Below are 9,198 nucleotides of genomic sequence, written 5' to 3' on the forward strand. Positions count from 1 at the left end.
CATCTGAAAGCACCTTCGTGAAGCGCACCCCCTCCCCCCCTCTCCCCCACAGAAACTTGCTGTCCTGGCCAACCACATCTCAGCTCAGATTCCTAGGTCCCCGCCAGCCTTTGGCCATCAGGATGTAAATTTGAAGCTGAGCCCCCGTCACGTGCCCCTTAGAGTGTTTTGTGCAGCCACATATTTGCGTTGGCAGGCAATGGTAGAAAGAGTATCATGTGTTAGGGTAGCAAGAGCTTAGCAGATGTTTTAGGGGGACCGCATTTTCAAATCGTTTTACATTAAAAAAAAAAAAAGCAACTTGAGTTTGTGGAACTTCTGAAACGATTGGGTTACATTTCCTGGGGCCGCACTCAGTCCTTGTGCTGAGTTTACCAGATGCACAGCCACCCCGCTAATGGATGGGCTCATGATACTGTTCCTGCTGCACAGTTATAAATTATAACTAGCAAAAGCACACGATGTTGTTCTTCTAACCTTCGGGAAAGCCAAGCCTGGTAATTCTGCCCTTGAATAACCCGCAGCAGGGTGATTTATAGCTGTACAATTTAAAACATAATGAAGGAGATAATAGATGTTGATTTGTTCTTTAAATTAGTATTTTAGAAAAATACTACCCCTCCCCCACTCCTCCCCTTTAAATACCTCTTGTTGACCATGCTCTGGATCTGATCAAGGACAAAAGTCCCTGTCTGAATCTCTGCAGGTACATTGGAATAGAAAAGCCTTTTTCTTCGCTGAGAGGAGGAAACATGGTTTTCAAAGTGGGAATTTCAGCACATTCTTCACTAATCTAGATATTTTGAGACTCCTGAGTGAGGGCTGAATCCTCTGGCTGCCTTGCTCTTGCCAGGGTAGATATGTTAGAAAACCAGACTCCTAGGACCCCTCTGTGGTTGGGCCACACTTCGGCTTCTCTGTAACCACCCCTTCTCCCCCCGTGGTGGGTTCTTCCCCTTGCTGAAGCCACGTCCCCAGAGCCTCAGACATTCTTCTTATTTTTCAGGGGTATCATTAGCATTGGTTTCATTAATCATCTCCCAATTCTGTTTGGAGCTTTAAGGTTTACAGTGTTTGCCCAATTCAAAGTCTAGAGGATATGATCAAATGAAAAAGAGCATGGGATTTAGAATCAGCAGGCATATGTTCAGAATTCACATTCCCCCCCCCCTTTTTTAGTTGTATAATTTTGAAGTGATTCACCCTCTCTCAGGCTCATTTTTTGCCAAACATTTTTTAGATGTTTTGGGCTGTGAGTCAACATCCAAGTAAAAGTTGTTGGAATAACAGAGGTTTTTGTTTGTTTGTTTGTTGAAGTCCCTAGGCAGCCAGGGTGTTCTTTGGCTAATATTTAGGCAGGTTCTCTGTGATTGTCCTGATTTTTCCCTCCTGAGGAATGATGGCTGCAGCAGCACCAACCTTCGCAACTTCACCTGTGAAGTCAGGGTGGGAGGAATGAGATCCCTCTTCGCATGCTTTCTTCCTTTATCAAGGAGGAGAACATTCTATCTCAGAACTGTCTTCCCTCACAGACTTCTCAGCTCCTGTTGGCCAGGATTGAGCTACCTGTCCAGACCCTGGGTGCAAGGAGGCTGGGAGAGTGAGTGGCTTTTGGCATTTTGTGTTTCTAGGGTGAAAGGCAAGATCTGATGGCAAGGAAAAAGGGTAGGATGATGGCTTCTGAGCAGACTCTCCTGTGCACATAACGTTGCCTCATCTGTCTAACGGGAGTGCCATCTATAGAGTCGTTGTGGAAGTAAGTGAGAATTAAATGGTAGGAACCCGGCCCAATCTGGTCCCTCACATTTACCCAGCCTTACCTGCAGGCGCTTCCAGCCCGGCCTCCTTCCTTCTCCAGGGCTGAAGCATGCTGCCCTCTAATGTGCCTCCCCTCCATGCCTGGTTACTTTGTAGCCATCCTTCGGAACTCGATCCGAGCATCACAGCTCACGGAAGCCTTAGATCCGCGTTCGGTCAGGGTCCCCCGTGACGTGCTTTTATAAGAGCCACCGCTCCTCACGTGTTAGTGTCTGGTGTGTGATAACACGCCCATCGACACATGCCAGCCGAGTCAACGAAGGAGCCGGGGATCTCACCTTCGTAATGTTGAACACAGATGCAATTTAGAGAAATAATCCCACAGTCTCGTGTTTAACGTCTGTCTTAAAAGTGCCGCTGTTGCCTCCGTACTACGGTGTCCTTGGTCTGGAAGGCGCATGCTCAGTAAATATTTGTAAATAAACAGAAAATGATTAGGCGCTTAATGAATCACAGTCATGAATTCCTTCCTTATTGTGAGTCTCTCTGAGGCGGGCAGGGAATTGCAGTTCAGAATGTGTAGATAAACAGCTGAGACTTGGGACACCCTCTCTCTCCACCCAGAGTCACACAGCCAGTCCACAGGACTAGAACCCAGCCACTCAGCTCTGAACTCCCGGCGGTAAGTGAGGGGCCACCCAGAGGTGCGGGCGTGGAGGGGAAATGCATAAGGCGTGGGAGGGAGAGGAGGGGCTTTGGAGGCAGGCAGTTCTGGACTCCCACCCCAGCGCTCCCCACTTGCTAACTCCTGGGCACATTTCATCCCCTGGTTAACGTCTCTGCACAAAACCAGGGTGGCCCGCCTGCCTCCTGCGTTGTGTTGAGAATTGAGCAAGGGCAGGGACGCGCCAGCTGTTCAGTAAACACTCGCTGGTGATGCTGTTATCGACTTGTGTCAAGGGTGAAAGATGGTAGGATATAGCATTCAGAGCATGATGCATTAGATATGCAGTAAATGTTATCATCATCTTCGCCATTATTTTTTCAGACAAGGGAAAGGTTGCTTTACTTCCCATTGCTCAAAGATGCTCATGCTCCTAACCATGGCCCCGAGTCCATCCCAGAAGTTCTGATTTTCCCTTTGAACGTTAGGCATACAAGTACCACGTACAGTACAGCCCTGAGTTGCTCAATGTCAGCCCTCCTGGCGGCCCACTGAAGCTAAGGGCGCCCCTCGCTTTGAGGAAAGAGCTGCCCTTTCCTGTTGGAAACAAAGAGCAGGAAGGCACGCCTGGCTCTATGAGGCTGCGGCACGTCACCACTGTGTTTTCTCTGCCTCGTGATGCAGTGTTTTAAGTCTGGTCAGGCCTTTGTTCCCGAATGAGCACCCGAGAGGGGGAAAAAATGACTATCTGGCCTTAATACGTGTGACAAATTATTTAATGAACATTTAACCAGGATTTGAAATTCCCCCAGTTTTATCTTCCTCGTTTCCTTTGCTTGTGTGTCCCCGCCGGCACTTGGGTAATGCACTGCCTCTTTTTAACTCCCTTCCTAGCTCTTTTATTACTTTTAAGTTAGTGGTGCCTTCTTTGATCCTCCCCCTCCAGTTTCCTTTTCTCCAATTTCATACTTCTTTCCAGTGATTTTTGGCCTCTGCGCAGTTTCGCTATCGGAGGCCAGCATGATTAAACAGACGCCAGGAGTTTGTGTTGCCCTGTGATGCTGTTTCTGAAATGTTTATTCTGTGAACACTGATTTTCGTATAAACCACCGGACATGTTGGTTTTTCCTTGTGAGGCGGAAGGTACTGTTTTCCCAGCAGCAATAGGGAGAACTTTGAACCTGGGGTTCCGAACCATTCAGAAGCTGAAACCCATAAACTCTGCCCTCCTGACTACACTGAGAGAAGTGTGTGCCTTGAATGACGGTGGGACACATGTTCTCATGTGCCCCGAGGACCTGCTGGACGGCAGGCGCCACCCTCGAGGGCTTAGTTTCTGTGTCTCGTCCCACTGAAGGTCACTGTGGAGCTTGCTGTCCTCAGACGTCTGCTCTCAGAACAAGCCACTCACTCTCGGTGGGCCTCGGTTTCCTTCTCTGTAAAATGAGTCACTAAACTGAGATATCATGTCCCAGGACTTGTGGATTTTACCGTGTAGTTTGAATGGAAATTTTTTTCAAAAAGGAGACCCATGCTGGTTCATATGCTTTGTGCTGAAAACTCTGGATGAAAGACAAATCTACCACTGTAGACTATCGCCCTAATTTTATGAAAGGATGGACAGTTAAATGCCAAAAGCTGTAGGCAGGACAGGACTGTGGAACAGAAAGAAGTGCTTTCAGTTAAGTGCGTTTGACTTCAGGGTTGGCCCTTTTGGTACTGCTGTGGGCATTGTTCACGTTGTTGAAAATGCTGGGCTTCCCCTGGGGCATGACTGGCCTGTGAAGATTCCAGAGGTACTCTTTCAGCCCCAGAGCTCTTCTGGGCATCTTTCAGATCCCAGGTTCTTTCAGTGACTCTGCCTGCGTCACAGTAACTGAGTCAGGAACCCAGGGGGCACCATCCGTGACACGCAGACTCGCCAGAGTGGGAGTTGTTTCCTGGGAGCACCTGTTTTGTCCCGTGTTCTTTTAGAAGGGTGCCGCTCCCTCGACGTCTCTCCCAGCACCTCTGGGTCTGGAACCCGGCCCCTCTGCTTACGGTCAGCTTTCAGGTTGCAGTCCAAACGTCAGCCTGGCTGTTGCTGTTTCAAGGCTCAGCCAGGGAATGGTGCACTTCAAGCTCGCGTGCTTATTGCCGGGGTTCAGATCCTAATGGCCTGGGTGACTGAAGACTTTGCTTCCCCTCTGTCTCTTAACTGGAGGCCTCTTGGAGGCACAGCCCTGTGTGACCAAACCCCAGAAGGGACAGCTCATAACTTTGGCCCATTCTGTATGGTGGAAGCAGGTCAGTGGGTCTGAGCCACACTCGAGAGGATCTCACAGTGGTGTGAATAGGGGAAGCAGGAAGCCTCAGGGCCATCTCGTACTTCACAAATTAGGGTTTATTCAGTCTTTCTGTGTGAGTTTGTGCACACGCGCGCGTGCGTGTGTGTGTGTGTGTGAGAGTGTGTGTGCATGCACGCGCGCACACGCCTTTTGGTAAGCATTCTGGTGGCAGACTTAGGCCTTGCTCGTTCTTGGCCCTAAGCCGTAGCATTCGTTATTGATGTGCGTGTCTTTGCCTTGCTCTTGTTGCATTCTTTCTGCATTCTTGTCTTTCCTCTCTCTGGGCTGAGGGGTACCAGATGCACCTATACGAAAACAAAATGTGTGTGTGTGTATGTGTGTGTGTGAGTGTTTATTATTTTGCACTTTTGTCTCATAATGAGAGAGATATGATTTAGTCTTTTAGTAAGAAAGCCTATGAAAAGAATAAAGAAACATATGGATTGTGTTTCTTAAAGTCAAGTATTTGTTTTCATGCTGATTGAGCAGAGGGGGCCATGTTCATCAGTGGCCCAAATTTTCTTTCTAAAAAAATACACGTATTTCTGAGTTTTGATTTAACTTTCAAAAATTGTCCAGAGATCCTAGACTTTTTTTTTTTTTAAGCCATAATGGTTGATGAGGCTCACTGATCATTCAAAGCCCACATAGAATATAATTCTTATTCTAGACCATGCATAAGTCTTCAGATTTGTTGTTGTTGTTGTTGTAGTTTTAGGGTCTATTTTAGGTAGGAATCTAAGAAAGAAAAACAACTTCCGTGTTGCTGTATGGGAGAAATAAGAGATTGTGCACCCTGAAATTTGGTTCTCATGTTCCAAAACCACTCCTGTTAAGAGGTATACGATGTGAAGTATCTTATTTAGTAATATTTGAATTTCCCTTGTGGAAGATCATGCCCTTTTCCCCCAGCTGGGCTTCACCGTCTACCACCTTGTATAGAATCTGCAGCACTTGAAACATGTTATCTTTGAGTTTCATAGGATGGGGGTCTCTTTAATAATTTACATTTTTTGAAAAAAAGAAAGTGAAATATTCTTTCCAAAGCCAAAGTAATCGGCAGGAGTGTGTGGTGTTTGTTCAGCTGGATATCTTATTTATTTGAAGTACTGAGAGAAATCTCCCCTGACTGCTCAGAAAAGGGAAGAATAAACAGAGCGGGTGTCCAAGTAACCTGAGCCACAGAGGCTCTCGTTTCACAGAAAAGTTATAAAAAGTCTATTTGCCTGATCCAAAAAAAATACTGTATATCAACTACTGAGAGCTTTGTACTGTTTTCTTAGTATTCTCACTCTTTAAAAGAAAAAGAAAAAAAAAAAGCTGTAAAATCTGGGAACTTTAGAATTTGGGGGGGATATTTTAATATTCTGAGGCAGGTGAATGCCGTCGGTCTGTTTTTCCTTCTCAGAACATGACTCCTCCCGCTGGCGTGGGTGTGTGCTATGCGCCATCTGTCTCTCTGTCGACTGTAACCATCAAAGGTCGGGTAATGTAGTTAGAGTGGCCGAGACCTAGGCATTCACCCTGGGCCCGTTCCCTGTAAAGAAGGTGTTATGAAGATGTTTCAAAGGAAAAGAAAAATGCAACTTATTTCAAAAGAAGTAGAATCTGGAGGATACCCAGTGATGAAAGAAATACAGATTTCTTCTGTTTTTATTCCCTCTGTTATAACCATTAGACATGAGTTGGCATACTTCTTGTGGGTGAAAAGTGAGGGAACATACCAGCTTCCTTCATCCTGAACCTGGAATAGTCTCTTCTCTGTGATTTGCTTTCCCCTTAAACACAAATTCATGCATCACATATTCCAGTGTCACTTCATCTCTGCCGGCTTCATATTTGAACGCATAGCCAAAATCAAAAACAAATTAAGAATTTAGCTAATCTTTGCTGAATCTACCTGACCATTGACATGCCTCCGTGTTGGGCTGTGATGTGCAGATTTGGCCCATATTGGGTGCAGGGTGGGAGATTTCACTGTGAGTTTTCTGGAAAGAAGTGTGTGTTCTATAGGCTTCGAGGACCAGGGCAGCCGAAAGCAGCCATGGCCACAGCTCCCATTGGCCAGAGCTCACCTATCCATTCCGTTCCCACGGTCCCCTCCCAACAGAGGGGTGGGTAGAGCTGAGAAGAGCATGTCAGCCTGTTTTGTGAAAGAAGAATTCATCGCCACGTAGCAGAAAGGCCATGCGTGGGGGTCCAAGTTGCAGAAATCAGGCTCTGCATCCCAGCCTTTCCTCCTCTTATCATGGGCAAGTCACACTACCCTCTGGGCCTTGGGTTCTTTTTCTCTTTATAAAAGAGGAACCAGTTTCCCAGATCTTTAGATTGTCAGAGGATTAAGGCCATCTCAACCCTTGGGCATGTGCTGGTTTTCTTTATATCCTTCCAGTTACTGTGAATTTTCCTGAAATTGACTGATTTCTAAGAACACACAGGAAGTATTGTGAAAGATCTTGTCTATCGTTTGGCCCTAAAACATGCCAATCCCCTGTTCATGAGAAATAGTCTTTAAGGCTGACTCCAAGCAAGACCCATGAGCTACCTTAGTACCCTCCTCTTGATAATGCGATTATCATCATGTACTGTCAGAGCGCCTAGTCCAGTTTTGTGCTTTGTCAAATCATATGAATGCTGTTGGTAGCATGTCAACCTCCTTTGGTCTTTAGTGATTCTGATACATTTTGTCCACCTTCTTCTGTGTTTATTCTTTCCTTAAGTCACCTTAAATCCTTTCTTGGGAGCAGGTCATATAGGAATTAATGAAGTGATTTATTTTGAAGCAGAGGCATATTCCACCGAATCTCTTAATTACACCAGACCAAAAGCAACTCTGTCTTGGTCTATACTTTTGGAAATGTGTCTGTATTGTCAATACTCAAGAGATTTTGCAATACCCCTTGAAAAAGAGTTTAAAAAAAGCATCCTAGGTTTAAAAAAATAAAGCATCCTAGGTTCAGAACTTTGGAAAGCTTTCACGTTTTTTTTTCTTTTCCTCACCTTATTTCCCCATATGATTTACACAGTACTAATTATTTATTGTTATCCAGCATCATGCCAGCTACCCAGATGGTAAACTTTCAGTCAGACACGAATATGTTTCTGTGTGTATGTGTATATCTAATCACAGTTCTCCAAGGGCTTAATAAATACGTGTTTATCCCTTTTTTGGTCTTTTTCTTTTTGTTTCTTGACTGTTCTCTTTCCCCTCTGCCCACTGTTGTTTTCCAGTAAGCTATTTATATCAACATACACCTTCATGAAAAACATTATGTATTCAGGTAATTGAAGACTGTTTGTAAAGACAGGAGGAGTTCCTGATGGCGATGTATGTGGCTGGTAGTAGACAGTAAGGATACAAGGAGTGGGTTGGTTGCTTTGTGACATCATGCAGACAGGCGTGTATACTTAAAAACCTATTAGAGAGGAGAGGAAGATACAGCCTGCAATTTCAGCCTACTGTTTTGATCCAGAGGCTCTAAAAAAAAATGTTGATGAATAAAACATTTTAATCAGAACCATATCAACACTGATCAATTTTTTTCCCCCATGGGGGTCCAATACAGGGTGAATTCCATTAAGTCAATGAAATACCTCGACTGAGTTTTTAAACAATACAAAGATAGTTTAGCAGTTGCTCTAAAATTTTTTTTTCTTTACTGAAATCCTTTTCACCAGGACCTGTTTTGTTTCATATATATTTGTAATGTTAATTTAAACCAGAAAAATATGTTACTCATTTGATAAAAGACTAATAGTCATGTCTTAGCTAGTACCTAAGAAATTCTCCAACAAGTCCACCCACTCTAGTATTGAGGGTTTCGTAGTTATCCAGGACTGCTCTCTGAACATGGTGATGATCGGACTCTTTTTCAAACTGCTAAAGACTTGGATGACTTTGGGACTCTCCCTCTCTGTACCGTGGTGGGGCGTGTAGTCAGTGACAGATCATAGTGTCCTGTTGTTCCAGATCAGTGTCTTACAGAAAATTTTTAAAAATTAAATTTTTTTATGCAATACATAAACGGATGCATACGTACTTAGGCGTATCCATGTATGTGTGTCTGTGTGTATAATACGCATGTGGCTGAGTCAGAAGTTTGACAAAACAGTCTCCAGTGGTGGGCAGTGTCCTCTTTTCTTGGTTGCATTTCATTTTTTTTAAATGTTCATTGTGACCCATTTTTACCAGCCACTATTGATTTTACCTCTCTCTCTTACCAAAATCCACCCTGTGAAAACTACTGCTCTAACACCATTTAATCGCGTCCTATCTGATGAAACGTTCATGGGGAGCTGTGTGTGCTAACTTATGGGGTGAAAATTTGAAAGTGAGCACGTCATTCTCCTTGGCCTCTGGGTGCTTACCTTAAAAGGGCTGGGGATTTAAAGCACGTGAGGGTGAAGAGAGACGAATGCGGCTGGACACAGTGCTTTTCTGCCTTGCAG

The 9,198-nt window shown here is 44.8% G+C and overlaps 1 protein-coding gene across 8 annotated transcripts in view; it reads left to right on the forward strand.

Moving 5' to 3' along the window:
• The window catches only part of WWOX (WW domain containing oxidoreductase), a 930,720-nt gene that overhangs the window by 270,463 nt on the left and 651,059 nt on the right, over positions 1-9,198 (forward strand).

Source organism: Bos taurus, chromosome 18 (genome assembly GCF_002263795.3).
Source record: "Bos taurus isolate L1 Dominette 01449 registration number 42190680 breed Hereford chromosome 18, ARS-UCD2.0, whole genome shotgun sequence".
Taxonomy (NCBI): Eukaryota; Metazoa; Chordata; class Mammalia; order Artiodactyla; family Bovidae; genus Bos; species Bos taurus.